This window comes from Aquarana catesbeiana, linkage group LG01 (genome assembly GCF_042186555.1).
Source record: "Aquarana catesbeiana isolate 2022-GZ linkage group LG01, ASM4218655v1, whole genome shotgun sequence".
NCBI lineage: Eukaryota > Metazoa > Chordata > Amphibia > Anura > Ranidae > Aquarana > Aquarana catesbeiana.
Window position 1 is genome coordinate 614,608,450 of NC_133324.1, and position 19,232 is coordinate 614,627,681.

Sequence of the window (19,232 nt, forward strand, 5' to 3'; positions counted from 1 at the left end):
CAGCAATTAGTAGCTACACCCGGGAGTGCCACACCTTCCAAGGATGGTTGGGGGGATACTCTTACCGGAACTGGTGGACCCACTCGCCATACGGCAGTGAATCAATCAGGCATAAACCGAAAACGTGGAATTGGATTCCAAGAACAAAGTATTGGGCCTCCTCCTCTATAGGTCAGTAGGGAATCCAAGACGCCAATTACCATAGAGATGGATGGAACTCCAGGGGCGGAACACTCTGTCTTCTCATGTGCTGACCAGTGGAAAATCGTAGGCACAACTCACTGGCTACGTTTCCTCCAGAAAGTAGTATTGGTTTCAAAGTATAAAAAGGAGAGAAAACCTCCACATAGCGTAAATCCAAATGGTGGAATTTATTATAATAAAAATGTCCAACATCCAAACAAATGAATATTATAGTAAAAACAGTTCAATTGAACAAATAAAATGCCCAGTAAAAGGTGGCTTGGGCCAGCGTAACAACCCTACGCGTTTCGTCCACAAAGACTTTAACTGGAGTGTACGCATGCCGACCACCAACTGCGCTTATATATACAGATAGTAATAGCTAAATTGTGAGCCTGTGTGGCAATCATGGAATTTGATTTCTGGTATCAAGCGTGCGTTTCAAACGCCGTGACTTAACGCAACGTGGCGTCACAACGCAACTCTAAACATGTTGTGAATGGCAATATTGGAATGCGTCGCCGCAACCAGGCCTCGATCTGAGTTGCCAATCAGCGCTAAGCGTGTCACGCATTTGATCACAACATCACTCATACGGCATGCGAGATGGACCAGCCAAGGGATATACCTTACAGCTCAAAACCCTTGCTTGGCCAATGCAGCGTAGTGAAGTCAGACACGTGTGCGCATGCGCAGCACATCGTGATGGGGAAGAGAAAAAGGAATGATTAATGGAAGGCACTGCATTCCAACACTCATAAAAAATCTCAAAAGGATGCTAATGCGAAACATCAATTAAATAGTGGAAATCATGTGTATATATATATATATATATATATATATATATATATATATATATATATAAAAGGACATTCAGATAATGAAATTTCACATGGCCAGACAGACCCTTACAAACGTGAATATATAATACACGTATAGATATATTTTTTTCTTTATATACGTGTGTTATATTTTCACGTATAAGGGTCTGTCTGGCCATGTGTAATTTCATTATCCGAATGTCCATATATATATATATATATATATATATATATATATATTAAATATATACATGATTTCCACCATTTAATTGATGTTCCGCATTAGCATCCTTTTGAAATTTTTTTGTAGAGCATATTTAGTTTTAGCTTCTAGTGAATTACATTTACTATGAGGTTTGGAACGCAGTGCATTCCATTGATCATCCCTTTTTTCTTCTGCATCACGATGTGCTGTGCGTGTGCGCACACGTGTCTGATGTCACTACGCTGCATTGGCCAAGCAAGGGTTTTGAGCTGTAAGGTATATCCCCGTGCTGGCCCGTGATATGCGGTGCGAGCATGACAACTCTGTCACGTGTTAGACTTGCTTAGTGCGGAGTGGCGGCTTAGATTGAGGCCTGGTTGAGATGCATTCCTGCATGTGTCTGTGGTGCGCACTCTAGGGTGTCTGACGTCACCTAGGCTGCACCAGCTGAATAAGAGATTTGAGCCGTATGGCATATCCCTTGGCTGGTCCATCTCGCATGCCGTATGAGTGATGTTGTGGCCAAGTGCATGACACGCTTAGCACTGATTGGCAACTCAGATCGAGGCCTGAATGCGGCGACGCATTCCAATATTGCCATTCACAACATGTTTAGCGTTGCATCGTGACGTCACGTTGCATGTTGTGTTGCGTTATGTCACGACATTTGAAACGCACGTTTGACACCGGAAATCAAATTCCATGATGGCCACACAGGCTCACAATTTAGCAATTACTATCTGTATATATAAGCACAGTTGGTGGTCGGCATGCGTACACCCCAGTTGATTATACTTTTTAATTTTTTTAAAATAATTTTTATTATAATAAATTCCACCATTTGGATTTACGCTATGTGGAGGTTTTCTCTCCTTTTTATACTTTGAAACCAATACTACTTTCTGGAGGAAACGTAGCCGGTGAGATGTGCCCACGATTTTCCACTGGTCAGCACATGAGAAGACGGAGTGTTCCGCCCCTGGAGTTCTATCCATCTCTATGGTGATTGGCGTTTTGGATTCCCTACTGACCTATAGAGGAGGAGGCCCAAACTTTGTTCTTGGAGTCCGATTCCACGTTTCCGTTTTATGCCTGATTGATTCACCGCCGTACGGCGAGTGGGTCCACCAGTTCTGGTAAGAGTACCCCCCATCCTTGGAAGGTGGAGGCACTCCCGGGTGTAGCTACTAATTGCTGATCACATCTATTTGAGAGACTGTCAGATATTTATAGCAAACAAAACAATGTTTTTTTCAGATTATTTTGCATGTTGACTATGATGTTATAGTCTCATGGACTCATGTTCGCACAATGTATTGATATTTCTGTCCCTTATCCTCAGTAGCAGAATTGCAACAACCACTGTATGGATATATTTGATCTTCTTCCTTAAATAGCACAATTGTCCTCACAATTGTATCCGTTATTTTACATCACATTTTTATGGTTATATATAGGTTTGATTTTTCACTAATTTGACAATATATTGTACCTATACTAAACACATATTAATATTAGACCACTCATATTAATATAAATTTTTTAGTTCAAGTCCATGCGACTTGTTTGCGACTCATTATCGCATTTGAACTTTTTATACACTGTGTCTTGTATATTTTTATGTGTTTTTCCTATATGAGAAATGCATTTGTGTATTTTTGGATTACATTAACTCTAATGCCGCGTACACACGAGCGAACTTTACGGCAGACTTTGCCCAGTGGACTTTTCGACGGATTTTATGACGGACTTTCTGAATGAACGGACTTGCCTACACACAACGATCGAATTGTTCGTCGAAATTCCGTCCACCGGGCAAAGTCTGCTCGTGTGTACGCGGCATAAGCGCTTATTTGGATAGTTTTTTATGACCAAAATACATCATTAGCGCTACACATTTATCTCACATATTTGTTCACAATTAGTCTTATTGCTGTGTTGGCTGCTCACATTTGCAGTTGGCGCAGTATTTATCTTACTTTAATCCCTGGTGATGACTTTGGCAGTCATCTTAGGTGGGGCAGTGTTAGTAAATAATAAAACAAAGGGTGAAAAACAATGTAGTGTCAATCTACACAATCACAATGGCATAAAGAACAATAAAAATTATTCAAAAGTGTCCATAATAAAATCAACAATAATCGTCCATCATAAATAAATTAAGTAATTCAAATATCAAAAAATAATGATTTCTGAAAATAGCGCAACTCTTCATAAAGTGGAAAATTTTGAACACCATAGATCCTTCACCAAAGTGCACAATCCACACCCTATAGAATGAGGCTCACCAGATTGTAGATTTCAATCGTATGTGTGATTAAATCACTTTAAGCTTTATGCAGATGATCAACCCAGTCTCCTCAGATTCAAATGGATGACAGCTCTCTCCACATGTAGAGTATAAATCAACACAAAGCCTCCAATAGTGTAAAAACCTCTTGAGGCACTTACATCACAAATTAAAAACAAATCGCCTTTGGTATATGTTAGTTACATGCCGGGTGCCTGCGTGCTGCGTCTCCAACCCCTCCACGCACGCACTCGCAGATAACACTCTCAGTGTCAAGATTTAGTTGCCGTGTAGCCACTCCCCTAACTTTTTTTCGTTACTTCCAACTTAATCACAGGGGATCAGTGTTAGTAAATAGCAGTGTGCTGCTGGATTCTGCATTATTTTTGTGAGTGGCTAGCTTAGGCACAGGTACCTCCCTTGTTAGGGTGAGACTGAGTGTATGAAAAGGTTCCTGTTCGAGGTGGGACAGCATAGAGACACTGCTGATACTCTTCTTCTGCCCAGTCACTGGAGCCGCTGCCACAGTTTTATGTTCAGCTTAACCACATCCCGCCTGACCTATAACAAAATGAAGGCTGGACGGTGGCTCTCCCGTTCTGACTGGACATCAAATGATGTTCTTTCGGAACAAGCTGCTTGTGCGCACCCCCGTGGGTGCACAGCACAGCAATCGGTAGTGTGGTGTGTCGCTCCCACACACCGCATCTCCAATCACAGTAAAGAGCCTATGACATAGGATCTTTACCATGTGATCAGCTGTGTTCAATCACAGCGTAAGTAGGAAGTGCAGGTTATCGACATTCCTCTACTCACGCTGACAGCACATAAAGCTGATAAGCGGCTCTCCTGACTGGGGGGATCTGCACTGATAATCAATGCAGTGAATATTAGTGCAGCCTCATCAGGGATGCCCACTGGTGATGCCCACCAGTGATGCAAATCAGTGCCCACCAGTGATGCCAATCAGTACCCATCAGTGATGCCTTTCAGTGCCCATCAGTGATGCCTGTCAGTGCTTCCTCATCAGTGATGCCTAACAGCGCCGTCTATCAGTGCCCATCAGTACTGCCCATCAGTGCCTATCAGTAACACCTATCAGTGTTGCCTATAAGTGCCCATCATTGCTCATCAGTGCCTAACGGTGCCATCTATCAGTGCCACCTACCAGTGCTGCATATTAGTGCCTGTCAGTGTAGCCTCATCAGTGAACAACAGTGAAGGAAAAAACGTACTTATTTACAACATTTTATAACAGAAATTAAGAAAAACCTTTTATTTTTTTTTCAAAATTTTTGATCTTTTTTCATTTGTGTAGCAAAAAAAAAACCCAGTGATGATTAAATACCACCAAAAGAAAGCTCTATCTATCTAAAAAAAAATGCCAAAAATGTAATTTGGGTGCATGTCCGCGCAATTGTAATTCAAGGTATGACAGTGCTGAAAGCTGATAATTGGCCTGGGCAGAAAGGGGGTCAAATAGCCCAGTATTGAAGTGGTTAAAAGAGCTGTTAGTGAGGGTCTAGTCAGCCACCCCTCCAGCAGAGGCTATCCTTGGTAAAGGAGGCCTTGCCTGAAACAATGCCTTACCACTGAATCTGGGAGCAATACTGCTGAATTACTGTGTCACCGCTGATTGACCTTCTGATCCAAATCAGTGCCTCAGTGTTCGCCTTATGCTGCAACCCGTGTCATTAATCCTCCTATAGGTAAATGCAGTTGGTGAAATAAGTTTTGTTACAGTATCACACTATGTGAGTTTTTTTCCTTGTCAAAAGAAGTTTATTGAGTATACAATGTTATAAAGATACATAAAGTAAGTTTACAAGGATCTATAAAGTAAGCTCATTGTTTTACAGTAGGGTTTATATAGGTAAATATCATGAAATTTCAAATATTAAACATTGAGTTCACGTAAACCTAAATTAAAGATATATATATCATTTCCTTATTTACTTTTGTAGGTATTTAAATGATTTATACCTATTATACATATTGTTTACAATTAGAGTGTATATAGGTCAAATAAATTCTGATAATGAGCTTTAATCGTAAGGTGGAGAAAAGGAAAGAGAAAGAAGAAAAAGGGTTGAAAGGTAGAGGTATGGTCCACAAGGTTGTCCCGCTCGTCAGTTTATTATTCTTTTTAGTTCTCTTTGAAGCCTTAGAATGGGTGTCTCTGTAAGTCATTTAATCTGTTACCATGGCAACAGGACAGAGTCATTGAAGTTTGACAGGAACTGTTTTTTTATCCAAGGATGCCAAAGTTTTTCAAATTTTGGAATTTGATTTTGATCGATGGCTACCATCTTAGCATGGGACATTGTATTATTCATTCTGTGAATTGTTTCTGCTAGTACCAATGTAGGAGATTTCCATGCCTTGGCCACTGTTTGTTTTGCAGCCGTTATTAGTTGGATCATAAGTTTGAATTGAGAGAGTGTTAACCATTCCGGTTTTAGATTAAGTAAAGTTAAATATGGATCTGGTTGTATTATTTTTTTAAATATTTTAGATGCAATCACGAAGACTTCCTTCCAGAAGGTTTGGATTACTGGGCACGTCCACCATATGTGTAAATATGTGCCTATTTCTGGGCATCCTCGAAAACAAAGAGCTGAGGTATTAGATGAATATTTTGCCACTCTAGCGGGTACAAGGTACCAGCGAGTTAGGACTTTATAATTTGTCTCCAGTGCTAAGATGTTGGGTGAAGATGACTTAGATGTGAGCCATATGTTAGACCAGTCCGTGTCTTCTAAAGTTCGTCCCAGGTCCTCCTCCCACCTCTGAACGTAAGAGGGTCTATTAAGATTTGCTACTCCATATAATTGATTATAAAGTGATGAAATTGTACCTTTAGCAAATGGATCTTTTGTACAGATTGATTCAAAAATGGATAATTGGGATAATGGTGTATCCCCCTTTAGGAATGGTGTATAGAAATTTTTGATTTGGAGATATCTAAATATCTCAGAGTTTGGTAGATCATATTTTTCTCTAAGCGATGGGAATGAAAGGAATGATTTAGATGCTATGAAGTCATTTAGTGTCTGAATGCCTGATGTTGTCCAAGCTTTAAAAGAGTTTGGGTAGATCCATGCCGGATAAAAGGCCGGATTTCTGATAAAAGAGAGGAGAGGATTGTGTGGAGATTGTAACTGATATTTGGTTTTTAGTTTATCCCAGAGAGATAAGAAGTGTTTAGTTATGGGATTATGAATTTTAAAGCGGTCTTTAGGATCAAGCCATAACAAGTTTGATATTAATAGAGGGTCATTTTCTGAAGCCTCTATAAATACCCATAATGGGATTTCCTGTTTTGCATGGTATTTGGACAGACTGGCCAAATGTGCTGCTCTGTAGTAGTTAGTAAAATTAGGGTATCCCAGGCCTCCTTTATTTTTGGGAAGATGTAGTGTGTGTATAGGTATACGTGGTTTAGAAGAGCCCCATATAAACGAAGTTGCTCTTTTTTGTACTATTCTCAAAAAATAGGAAGGAATTGGAATAGGGAGGACTCTGAATAGATAAAGCAATTTGGGTAGAATAGTCATTTTGATTGCATTAATCTTCCCTATCCAGGATAAAGGAAGTTGCGACCATTGTTTTATTAGATTTGTGATCTGTCTTAATACAGGAGGATAATTGGTTGAGAATAAGTCAGAATGAGATGCTGTTAAATGAATTCCAAGATATGGGATTGATTTTTCTGCCCATGTGAATGGGAGTGCAGCCCTAGCCGGGATCAATTCCATGTTTGTGAGTGAAATATTAAGCACTAGGCATTTCTTAGGATTAATCATAAGGCCGGATAGGGCTGCAAATCCATCAAGAGCTGGTATTAAGTTAGGACCAGAGACCTGTGGTGATGATAGAAAAAGTAATATATCGTCTGCAAATATACATAATTTGTGTGTAATACCTCCTACTTCAATGCCAGTTATAGTTTGGTTTGTTCTGATGTATTGGGCCATGGGTTCGAGTATAAGGGCAAATAATAAGGGAGATAATGGGCAACCCTGTCGGGTACCTCTTTCGATATTAAAGGCTTCAGATTTGTATCCAGCATATTTTATATAGGCTTTGGGTTTATTATATAATGCTTTGATCCATGTTAAAAAGTGGGGTCCAAAACCCCATTTTTGTAATGAATATTGCATATATTGCCAGGATACTGTGTCAAATGCCCTCTTAATATCGAGAGATAGAAAACATAAAGGGATTTTCCGTTTTTTAGCAATATGTGCCAATAACACTGCCCTGCGTATATTATCGCCTACCTGTCTATTTGGCATGAAGCCTACTTGATCTCTATGTATTAATTTTCCTATAATGCTATTGAGGCGTTTTGCTATTATTTTTGCTAATAATTTAATATCGAGGTTTAACAGAGAGATAGGCCGATAATTCACACAGGAAGTATCATCAGAAAGGGGTTTTGGGATCATACAAACAATTGCCATTAGTGTTTCTTGCCGAAAAGAATGTCCATCTAGAAGTTTGTTAAAAGTTTCAGTGAGAATGGGAGAGAATATTTCTGAGAATGTTTTATAGTATAAAGCCGAGTAGCCGTCTGGGCCTGGTCTTTTGTTAAGTTTTAGGTCTTTTATGGCGTTAGCAACTTCATCTATAGTTATAGGCTCATCCAAACTGCTTTTTTGATTCTGAGATAACTCAGGTAAGGTTATTTTTGAGAAGAAGGATTCAGCCTCTGTAGGATTAAATTCATTGTTTGTCTTGTATAAAGTTGCGAGATGTGAGTGAAATTTATGGACTATTTTAACTGGATTACAAGTGTAAACATTTTTTGATAATTTCAAACGTATTGGTTTGAAAGATTTGTTAGTTGAATTTAATGCCCGAGCCAAATATGTACCTGGTTTGTTTGTATTCATGTAGAAATTGTGTTTGGAGCGTTTGAGGGATTTATCAACTGACTCAGTGAGAAATAGATCGTATTCCAATCTAGATTTTTCCAGATGAGATTTTGTACTCTGAGATGGATTATCTTGAAATGATATGTAGGCTGCATTAAAATTGAGTTCTAGTTTTTTTGCTAGATTTTTGCGTTCCCGTTTAAATAGTGCCATTTGTCTTTGTATTGTACCACGCAAGACAGGCTTATGAGCTTCCCACAGTGTTATTGGGGAGATGTCTGTTGTATTATTAATTGATATGTATTCCTTTAAAGCTTGTTCAATGGCCATCTGATGTAGTGGGTGTTTGAGCATTATGTCCGGTAAGTACCACGTTGGGTCATGCGCTTTTGGTATGGCTGAGGCTATAGTAGTGTATACTGCATTATGGTCAGACCACGGAATCGGAATTATATCTGATGCAATAATTTCTGGTATCATTCCTATTGTTAGAAAAATATGATCTATTCTGGTGAAGGTTTGATGAGGGTGCGAGAAATAAGTGAATTTCTTTTTCATTGGGTTACTTTCTCTCCACGAATCTACCAGATTGTATTTGGAAAGAAGTTGAGAAAAAGGTAATCTAGAGGTTATTTTGGATGGTGTAAAAGGTGATTTATCTAGAAATGGGAGGAGGACCTGGTTCAAATCCCCGCACATTATCACTGTTCCTATTTTGTGTGTATTAATCACTTGTAATATATGTGAGAGGAATGGTGTAGGTTGTTTGTTAGGAGCGTAGTAGGAAATCACCGTGATTGCTGTATCCATTATATAACCCATGAGTATCAGGTATCTACCTTCTGGGTCTTTAATTTCTGATGATAAGGTGAATGGTGTGGATCGGTGAAATGCAATTAGAGTTCCCCTTTGCTTGGTACAGGCAGAAGCCGTGTAAATTTGTTGATAAAAAGGAGAAATATATTTTGGAGTAGAATCTTTGGTGAAGTGTGTTTCTTGGAGGCATACTATGTGAGCCTTCTTGTTATGGAAAGTACGGAAGGCTTTGGTCCTTTTTTGAGGGACATTTATTCCCTGAACATTCAGGGAAAGTATATTCAGTGGTGCCATGGCAATAGATCAAATCGTTTTGACTTACTTTTTGTTATGCAGAGCTGACTGCGCAGATCAACCTGTGTGGACTGAAGAGATGAATAGATAGAAAAGAAACCAGTGAATTCTGGAGTAAAGAGTAAACAAAAAACATATGAGTTTAGATGATATATTGTATAAATTATTTTTTGCAAGTAATCACTATTTACCCGTGAAAGAGAATAAATATTTCTCTCAGGGGAATAAGTGCCTTCGTCACACTCCCACATAATATGGTTGGGAGAATGAGGAGGGCTAATGGGGGTACACGGATCTTCCGCTTACAGGAGAGAAGTGCTATGTCAAAAGACATCAAAATGATGTTTCATTAATTGGAGTGCAGAATATAGTTTTTGTTGAAATTATTTATTCCAGGGTGGTTGTATATGGTTAGTCTTGCCCTAGGCTTAATAATGTAGTTAGAAAGGTATTGTTAATAACTTTGGTATTGATGAAGATAGTTTGAATTATTTTGGGATTTTAACCCTTTTAGAGTAAACAATTACATATTTTATTCATATGTAACTGTTTAGATATGTTAACTCATAAAATTGAGGTTGTATTGCTTCAGATTAGAATAAACAAAAACATAGTTCTAGGAACTAGTTAGGTAATAATATATTTGTTTTAAGAAAAGAAAGAAAAAGCTTCCATTACTTCTGGATTATTGAACATATTTGTCCTAAAAAGTAATAAATCTATTGTTATTACCTGATGATATATAACTGAACAAGAATTTCCTTATTTCACTTATATATTCTAAGGCTATATGAATCAGAAGTATTAAGAAAAATAACTGGAATGTAACATGATCCCACACAGTGTGTGACTATCAGAATGCAGTTACATTCAGTTATAAATACAGGTTTTTTATAGAGAACCATCTCTTAGTATAATAAATGAAGAGATATCAGGAATTAGGATGTCAGTCCATTGAATCTTCTTGGTCCATGGATGATGTGGCATAACGGCCTCTTTTGTGAGAATGATGATTCCCATTTTGTTCTGAAATTTTCTGGGTGCTGCCTGAAGGTGAAGATGATGCCATTCTTCTGCGTGTGGGAGTGTTGCTGCTTGTGGGTTCTGTCAGATTTAATTTTAAAAGGGTTTGTTGTAGTTCATCTGCTGATCTGCTTCTGTAAATTGTACCTTGGTAGTTAAATCTGACTGAAAAGGGGAAGCCCCATTGATACATAATGTTGTGGCGTTGCAGTTCCATTAGTTGGGGTTTCATGGATCGTCTTTTAGTAATAGTAAGTTGGGATAGGTCAGCAAAAATTTGATAATTGTGTCCTTGAAAATTAAGTTCCTTTTTTTCTCTTGCAGCAATTAGTATTTGTTCTTTCGTTCTGTAATAATGAAATTTTGTGATTATATCACGTGGGGGTCCATCTTTCTTTTTGGCTGTGAGGGCTCTGTGTACTCTGTCCAGTTCTAAACGTTCAATAGGGATATCTGGCTTTAGTTCTTGTAATAGAGCAGTAATAGTAGATTGCAGGTCTGTCACAGTTTCAGGTATTCCCCTTATGCGTAAGTTTGAACGTCTGGCTCTATTTTCATAATCTTCGAGCTTAGTTTGAAGTATTAAATTCTCTTTTTTTAATTGTTCCAATTCTGTTATATTTTCTTGGGTTGTAATTTCAATTTCATCCATTTTTATTTCTAAGGCTGCGGTGCGGTTTCCCAGCTCTCTTATTTCTTTGGTTAGGCTTTTTGTTATTTGGTCTGAGGTTTGTTTTAAAGCCTTATGAAGCATCTTTTCAAATTGTAATAATATTACTGGGGATGCTGAGGAGGCTTGTGGAGAAGTTTGTGAGAGGATTTGTTCTGTATCTGACTCAAATGGAGAGTCTTGCTGTGACATTTTCTGTCTGTGAGAGCGCCCTGATGCTGTATCTTGTGAGGTGACTGGAGCTGCTTCAGCTGCAGTGAGTGCCTGTGAGCTCTTTGTGAGGTGATTTTTATTTCTGCCACGGTTTCCTCCCAGTACCATATTTCCTGCCCAAACTTTCACAGTTTGTTCCCTGGGGCAAAAAGGTTCAAATGGATACCTTTTGAGCCTGCAGGCTCCGCTTTGTCCTTCTCTTCTCTCCTCAGCGGTGTGGAGCTCTAACAATGCATGTCTGCTCCGCTAGGCTCCGCCTCCTGCCCCCTATGTGAGTTTTTTTCAACCTTTGGAGTTTCCAACACACCGTATTGTGGTGAGGAGGGAAAGAATGCTTCTGGAGGAGAGGTGGAGGCAAACAACGACAGACGCACGGGAATATTATGAAAGGCTTTATTTGAGATACATGAGGGTAATAGTACATACAGTATATATGAACACATTTAGATCTGATGGAGATTTGTTTGATGTAAGCACAAAATAAACGCATGTTATTTATTGATGGTATCAGACATACTACACCATATATGGTATTTTTTCTTTTGAGATTTCTCACACACAGGAGGGAAACATCACAAAGAAGCTTCATCAGAGGGGACATCACAGGAGTTGTTTGATCCATTTTGGACTTGGGAATGTTATAAATCCTTTGGAAGGACACTTTTTGGTCGCCTGACTCTGAAGCGCACAGCATGACTTCAACATGGCTTGCAAAGAACTTCTTTAATAGAAGTTCATGCAAGCTGCTCCAAAGTCACCCCCCAAGTAGTGCAGGAACGTTTTTCTAAGTCGGGGCAACTCAATCATTCCGATTAGAATAGTTCTATTGCACTAAATGTCAGGTAATGCTAAGTAAATTTTTTTTTTTTTTTACTGAGCACTCTTTTTACTTATATAAAGTGGCGGCTGGTGCTCCCTTTTTTGGGGGGGGCGGCAAACAAACAATAGAGTACTAGTTACTACCAGTGTTACTACAAGCATTACCACAACTACTACTGCAATTGTTACTGTAATTTACCTTGATAACTACTTATTCAAATACAGAACTTGCTGTATACCACCCTTTGGTCTCTGTGTGAGTGCTCCCTCTTCATTGGGTACCACAAATCCTGGCCCGGACGACAAGGTTATAAATTGTTAGCTGGAGTTAAACTTCAATATGTTAATTAAGTCAATCTAAAGCCCCATACACACGATAGGACTTTGTACAAACTTTCCCTTGGATTTTTGTACAAAGGACGTTGGCCATAAGTTTGTATTGCATACAGACGGCAGGACTTTTCCAGCCAACTTTCACCAAATCACGTGGTTTTTCAGTTTTTTACCACCACCCTTAGGTTAACTTCTGTATTGTTGTCTGATATTGTGTCAATCTCGGCACTTTTATCGGCGAGATTGACACCTTGTGAGCAGGGTTCACACTGGTGCGGGGATCCGGGCACTGTGTTTGGTATGAATCCTGAGGGGGAACTCCAAGCCAAATTTTAAATAAAAAAACGGCATGGGTTCCCCTCCAGGGGCATACCAGGCCCTTAGATCTGGTGTGGATTTTAAGGAGAACCCCTACGCCGAAAAAAAGGCATGGGGTCCCCCCAAAATCCATACCAGACCCTTATCCGAGCACGCAGCCCGGCCGGTCAGGAAAGGGGGTGGGGACAAACGAGCGCCCCCCCTCCTGAACCATACCAGGCCGCATGCCCTCAACATGGGGGTGTGGGTGCTTTAGGGTAAGGGGGCGCCCTGCGGCCCCCCACCCCAAAGCACCTTGTCCCTGTCTTGATGAGGACAAGGGCCTCTTCCCGACAACCCTGGCCGTTGGTTGTCGGGGTCTGCGGGCGAGGGGCATATCGGAATCCGGGAGCCCCCCTTTAAGAAGGGGGCCCCCAGATCCCAGACCCCACCCTTTGTGAATGAGTATGGGGTACATCGTACCCCTACCCATTCACCTAGGGAAAAAAGTGTCAATAAAAAAACACAGTACACAGGTTTTTAAAGTAATTTATTAGGCAGCTCCGGTCCGGTTCTTCTCCGCTCTCTCTGGCCTCTTCTCCCAGTGTCCGGATCTTCTGCCGGCTCCTCCGCTATCTTCTGCCGCTCTTTTGCTAGTGGTGGCCCGGACTTCTGGATTGTCTTCTTCCCTCTTCTCTTCTTCCGATGTTGACACAACGCTCTCTCCAGCTGGAATGCTCTCTGAGCGCTCCGCAATGGACTTATATAGGCGGTGACCCCGTCCCCTTATGAGGTCACAGACCCAGGGCATGCTGGGACTGTGACCTCATAAGGGGGCGTGGTCATCAGATGACACGCCCCACCCCCTTATGAGGTCACAGTCCCAGCATGCTCCGGGACTGTGACCTCATAAGGGGGCGGGGTCACCGCCTATATAAGTCCATTGCAGAGCGCTCAGAGAGCATTCCAGTTGGAGAGATCGTCGTGTCAACATCGGAAGAAGAGAAGAGGGAAGAAGACGATTCAGAAGTCCAGGCCACTGCTAGCAAAAGAGCGGCAGAAGATAGCGGAAGAAGCGGCAGAAGATCCGGACACCGGGAGAAGACGCCAGACAGACCCCCGAAGTCGCAAGAAGACCCCGAAGTCGGAAGAAGACCCCCTGAGTCGGAAGAAGACCCCCGGAGCTGCCTAATAAATTACTTTAAAAACCTGTGTACTGTGTTTTTTCATTGACACTTTTTTCCCTAGGTGAATAGGTAGGGGTACGATGTACCCCATACTCATTCACAAAGGGTGGGGGGCCGGGATCTGGGGGCCCCCTTATTAAAGGTGGCTCCCGGTTTCCGATAAGCCCCCCACCCGTAGACCCCGACAACCAACGGCCAGGGTTGTCAGGAAGAGGCCCTTGTCCTCATCAACATGGGGACAAGGTGCTTTGGGGTGGGGGACCGCAGGGTGCCCCCCTCCCCCAAAGCACCTACCCCCCACGTTGATGGCATGCGGCCTGGTACGGCTCAGGAAGGGGGGCCTCTTGCTCGTCCCCACCCCCTTTCCTGACCGGCCGGGCTGCGTGCTAGGATAAGGGTCTGGTATGGATTTTGGGGGGACCCCCACGCCGTTTTTCGGCATAGGAGGTTCCCCTGAAAACTCATACCAGACCAAAGGGCCTGGTATTCCCCCAGAGGGGAATTCCCTCTCGCGCCCGCCACAGTAGGAAAATGTGTTTTTCCTATTGCAGGCAGCGCGAGATGTACAGTACGCTGTCTCTGAGAACCAGCGCTATCGGATCGCGCTGGAAACATTCTCGCGGCTGCTTACTGTAGTTTGTACAAAAGTCTGATGCTTTTGTGTACACGCGATCGGACTTTGCTCTATCGAACTTTTGTTGCCGGAAAGTTTGTGCGTTCGCACAGCCAACAAAAGTCCGATGGAAACAGAAAAAGTTTGTCCGATGAAGCGTACACACACGGTCGGATGTTGCTCCAAAACAGCTAATTTGCATGTTTGTTGTCAAAAAGTCCGATCGTGTGTACGGGCCTTAAGACAGGAAGTGTGTTACTGGCCAGATCACCAGGTGAAAAGAAAAGGAAAAAAGCCTACAAAAAAGAACACCAACACAGCCACCACATCTAAGGATTGGTAAGCTGCAATATATAACATTTTTGTTTTTGGGTTTAGTACAACTTTAATTTAGAAATCATAATAAGCAATGAAAGTGTTAAATATTGTGTAAAATGCACTACTCATTTTATATAGCATGTAATGATAAAATGCAGAAGAGGCTATTCTAGTGTCAAACAGTTCCTCTTGATATATGTCTTTCAATAAAGGGCACTTACCTACCTTGAGGGTACATTAAATTATTTAAGAGAATATCTTGAATTAATATATTGAGATGCCAAGCACTAAATATGCAAAGCAACAGGAACTATATAATGAATCAATACAAATATAAAAAAGGAATACTACTCCACTGAAATCTGGATGGGAACTGCCAAATGACAAATGACATATTTTGCCTTGTCAGGGGCCAGGGCTTCAAGTGACACTACGGCCAAAATAAAAAATGGCATATATGATACAGTCTGTCAGTAGCATTAACACAGCAGTCTTTGTTTTTCTGTAATACAGTGCCTTGAAAAAGTATTCATACCCCTTGAAACGTTCCACATTTTGTCATGTTACAACCAAAAAGGTAAATGTATTTTATTGGGATTTTATGTGATAGACCAACAGCGTTACCTCTACCCCGTGTTCTGTGCATGTCCATGCATTGTTTGTATGGCCTTTTGTCAGTTGCATTTTGTGAGTACCCACTTTTATATAAAACATTTTTATTATTAAATTATCTTTGGTAATGCACTAGGTGTGCGTGCCTTCCATCTCTGTTTTTCTTGTAAAAACGTAAATGTATTTTATTGGGGTTTTTTTTGTGATAGACCAACACAAAGCGGAACATAATTGTGAAGTGGAAGGAATGTAATAAACAGTCTTTAAAATGTTTTACAAATAAATATCTGAAAAGTGTAGCGTGCATTTATATTCAGTCCCGCTGAATACAATACTTTGTAGAACCACCTTTCGCTGCAATTACAGCTGCAAGTCTTTTTGGAGATGTCTATACCAGCTTTGCACATCTAGAGAGTGATATTTTTGCCCATTCTTCTTTGCAAAGTAGCTCAAGCTCTGTTAGATTGGATATAGAGCATCTGTGAACAGCAATTTTCAAGTCTTGCCACAGATTCTCAATTGGACTTAGGTCTGGACTTTGACTGGGCCATTCCAACACACAGATATGCTTTGATCTAAACCATTCCATTGTAGCTCTGGCTGTATGTTTAGGGTCGTTGTCCTGCAGGAAGGTGAACCTCCGCCCCAGTCTCAAGTCTTTTGCAGACTCTAACAGGTTTTCTTCTAAGATTGTCCTGTATTTGGCTCCATCCATCTTCCCATCAACTCTGACCAGCTTCCCTGTCCTTACTGAAGAAAAGCATCCCCACAACATGATGCTGCCACCACCATGTTTCACGTTGGGGATGGTGTGTTCAGGGTGATGTGCAGTGTTAGTTTTCTGCCACACATAGAGTTTTGCTTTTAGGCCCAAAAGTCCAATTTTGGTCTCATCTGACCAGAGCAACATCTTCCACATATTTGCTGTGTCCCCCACATGGCTTCTCGCAAACTGCAAACGGGACTTCTTATGGCTTTCTTTCAACAATGGCTTTCTTCTTGCCACTCTTCCATAAAGGCCAGATTTGTGGAGTGCACGACTAATAGTTGTCCTGTGGACAGATTCTCCCAGGTGAGCTGTGGATCTCTGCAGCTCCTCCAAAGTTACAATGGGCTTCTTGGCTGCTTCTCTGATTAATGCTCTCTTTGCCCGGCCTGTCAGTTTAGGTGGACGGCCATTTCTTGGTAGGCTTGCAGTTGTACCATACTCTTTCCATTTTTGGATAATGGTTTGAACAGTGCTCTGTGAGATGTTCAAAGCTTGGGATATTTTTTTATAACTTAACCCTGCTTTAAACTTCTCCAAACTTGTATCCCTGATCTGTCTGGTGTGTTCCTTGGCCTTTATGATGCTGTTTTTTCACTAAGGTTCTCTAACAAACATTTGAGGGCTTCACAGAACAGCTGTATTTATACTGAGATTAAATTACACACAGGTGGACTCTATTTACTAATTAGGTGTCTTCTGAAGGCAATTGGTTCCACTAGATTTTAGTTAGGGGTATCAGCGTAAAGTGGGCTGATTACAAATGCACGCCACACTTTTTAGATATTTATGTGTAATAAATTTTGAAAGCCATTTATCATTTTCCTTTCACTTCAAAAATGATGTGCCACTTTTGTTTTTGGTTGTAACGTGACAAAATGTGGAAATTTCAAGGGGTATGAATACTTTTTCAAGGTACTTGTATATAGTAGTTATTTACCTGGTGATCTGGCTAGTAAGTCTGTTTTATTTCAGCTTCCTTTAACAGAGCAAGCTGTACAGCAAATGTGTCAGTTAGAGGGATGATACAAAGCATTTACCACAGACAGGGGTGCTTACAATGATTAGCTTTTGTTCATTAATGTAAAGCCTTTATCTCAAAAGGAAAAGCATTTTGCTGTGACTGCTTTAAGTGGTTTTAAACACTTATGGTAAAACCTTCTGTGTGCATCAGTCCCCCTAATACTCACCTGAGCTCCCTCACTATCCAACTATGTGCACGAGAGCTGAGCTCCTCCCGGGTCTCTCATTCCTCATTGGCTGAGACAGCAGCAGGAGCCATTGGTTCCTGCTATTGTCAGTCACAGCCAGTGAGCCAATGAGGAGAGAGCGGAGGGCAGGGCTGAGCCGCGGCTCTATGTGTCTTATGGACACACAGAGCGGGGCTCAGGAGCAAGCACACACCAGTGCCCCCAGAGCAAGCGACAGATATGTATGGCATGTTTGTTATTTAAAAAAAAAATAACTTGTCACTCTAATTTTTTTTAGCTGGAGGTGACCTTTAAATTGTTAGTCACTATTTTAAAGTCCATCTAAATCTATAGGCCATCCAAATCCATCATCTCCACTGATTGACAATGCTGCTGTCCAAGGGTGGCTATATTGCTCCTCTACAGATACAGTGGAGGAGTGAATGTGGCTACCTTAAGACAGGAGGTGTGTTACTGGCCAATTGCCATATGAAAATAGATGAATAAGAGCTTGAAAAAACAGAAAAGTAAAAGAAAGCAAATGCAATTTTCCATGAAAGCATTGCTCTAATACAGTTATTCTCCACTCCAGCTTTTGGAATGCCCAAGAGGTTTTGTTTTCCTTTGCCTTGTATTGCCTACATCTCATTGTGGGTGGCTTTCAACACAGACCTCCCCTTACTGTCCCCATGGATTACTATACACTAGAGCTGCACAATTAATCGTTAAAAAATCGTGATCTCGATTCACCTCCCCTGACGATCTCTCCTGCTGAGTTTGACGATTCTTTCATATAAACAAGTGGAGAGATTATCTGCTCACTCAGCTGTCAAAAGAAAACATCCAGGCATTCTGCCAAGTTTAGAACTTGAAACATTGTATCTAACTTCCTTCTTAGATCAAAGGGATAAACTTCTCTGTGTAAACAAATAACCTGGGCAATCTGCCAAGCTTTAAACAACGTGTAAATGCAGGAAGTTTAACCACTTAAAGTCTAAATCTTTTTCTGACACTTCTTTCTTAAGTTAAAATCAATATTTTTTGCTAAAAAAAATTACTTGGAACCCCCAAACATTAGAGATAAATAAATAATAAATATATATATATTCTAATATTTTATAATATGGAATAAAATGGCAATTGCTGCAATATTTTATGTCGCACTGTATTTGCCCAGCGGTCTTTCAAATGCAATTTTTTGGGAAAAAATACACTTCAATAAATAAAAAAAAAGAAACAGTAAAGTTAGCGCAATTTTTTTTTGTTTTAATGTGAAAGATGATGTTACGCCGCGAGAATCGTGAGAGAATCATGATCTATCCTCTAAGCAAAAAAATCGTGATTCTCATTTTAGCCAGAATCGTGCAGCTCTACTATACACATTACAATAGGACCATACAACTCTGTACAATAAACTTTACAACTACAGCAATTATGTAACATGAGGATCTACATACAGTATTCAATCAATTTGTATCTAATTAGGCAGGCCCTTGCACTACATAATTGTTGGTAGATCTAAGGGTGGCCATGCACACTAAAATCTGATTGTATAATTCATAATCTCATATACATTTACCAAAATGTTGTAATATGAGGACAAATCTACACAATCTATGGATCGACTTCTATACAACCGCTCTGTTGGCTTTTCCCAGGTTGATCAGCTCTGCAGAGTATAGCCTGCAATGCTGATCAGTAT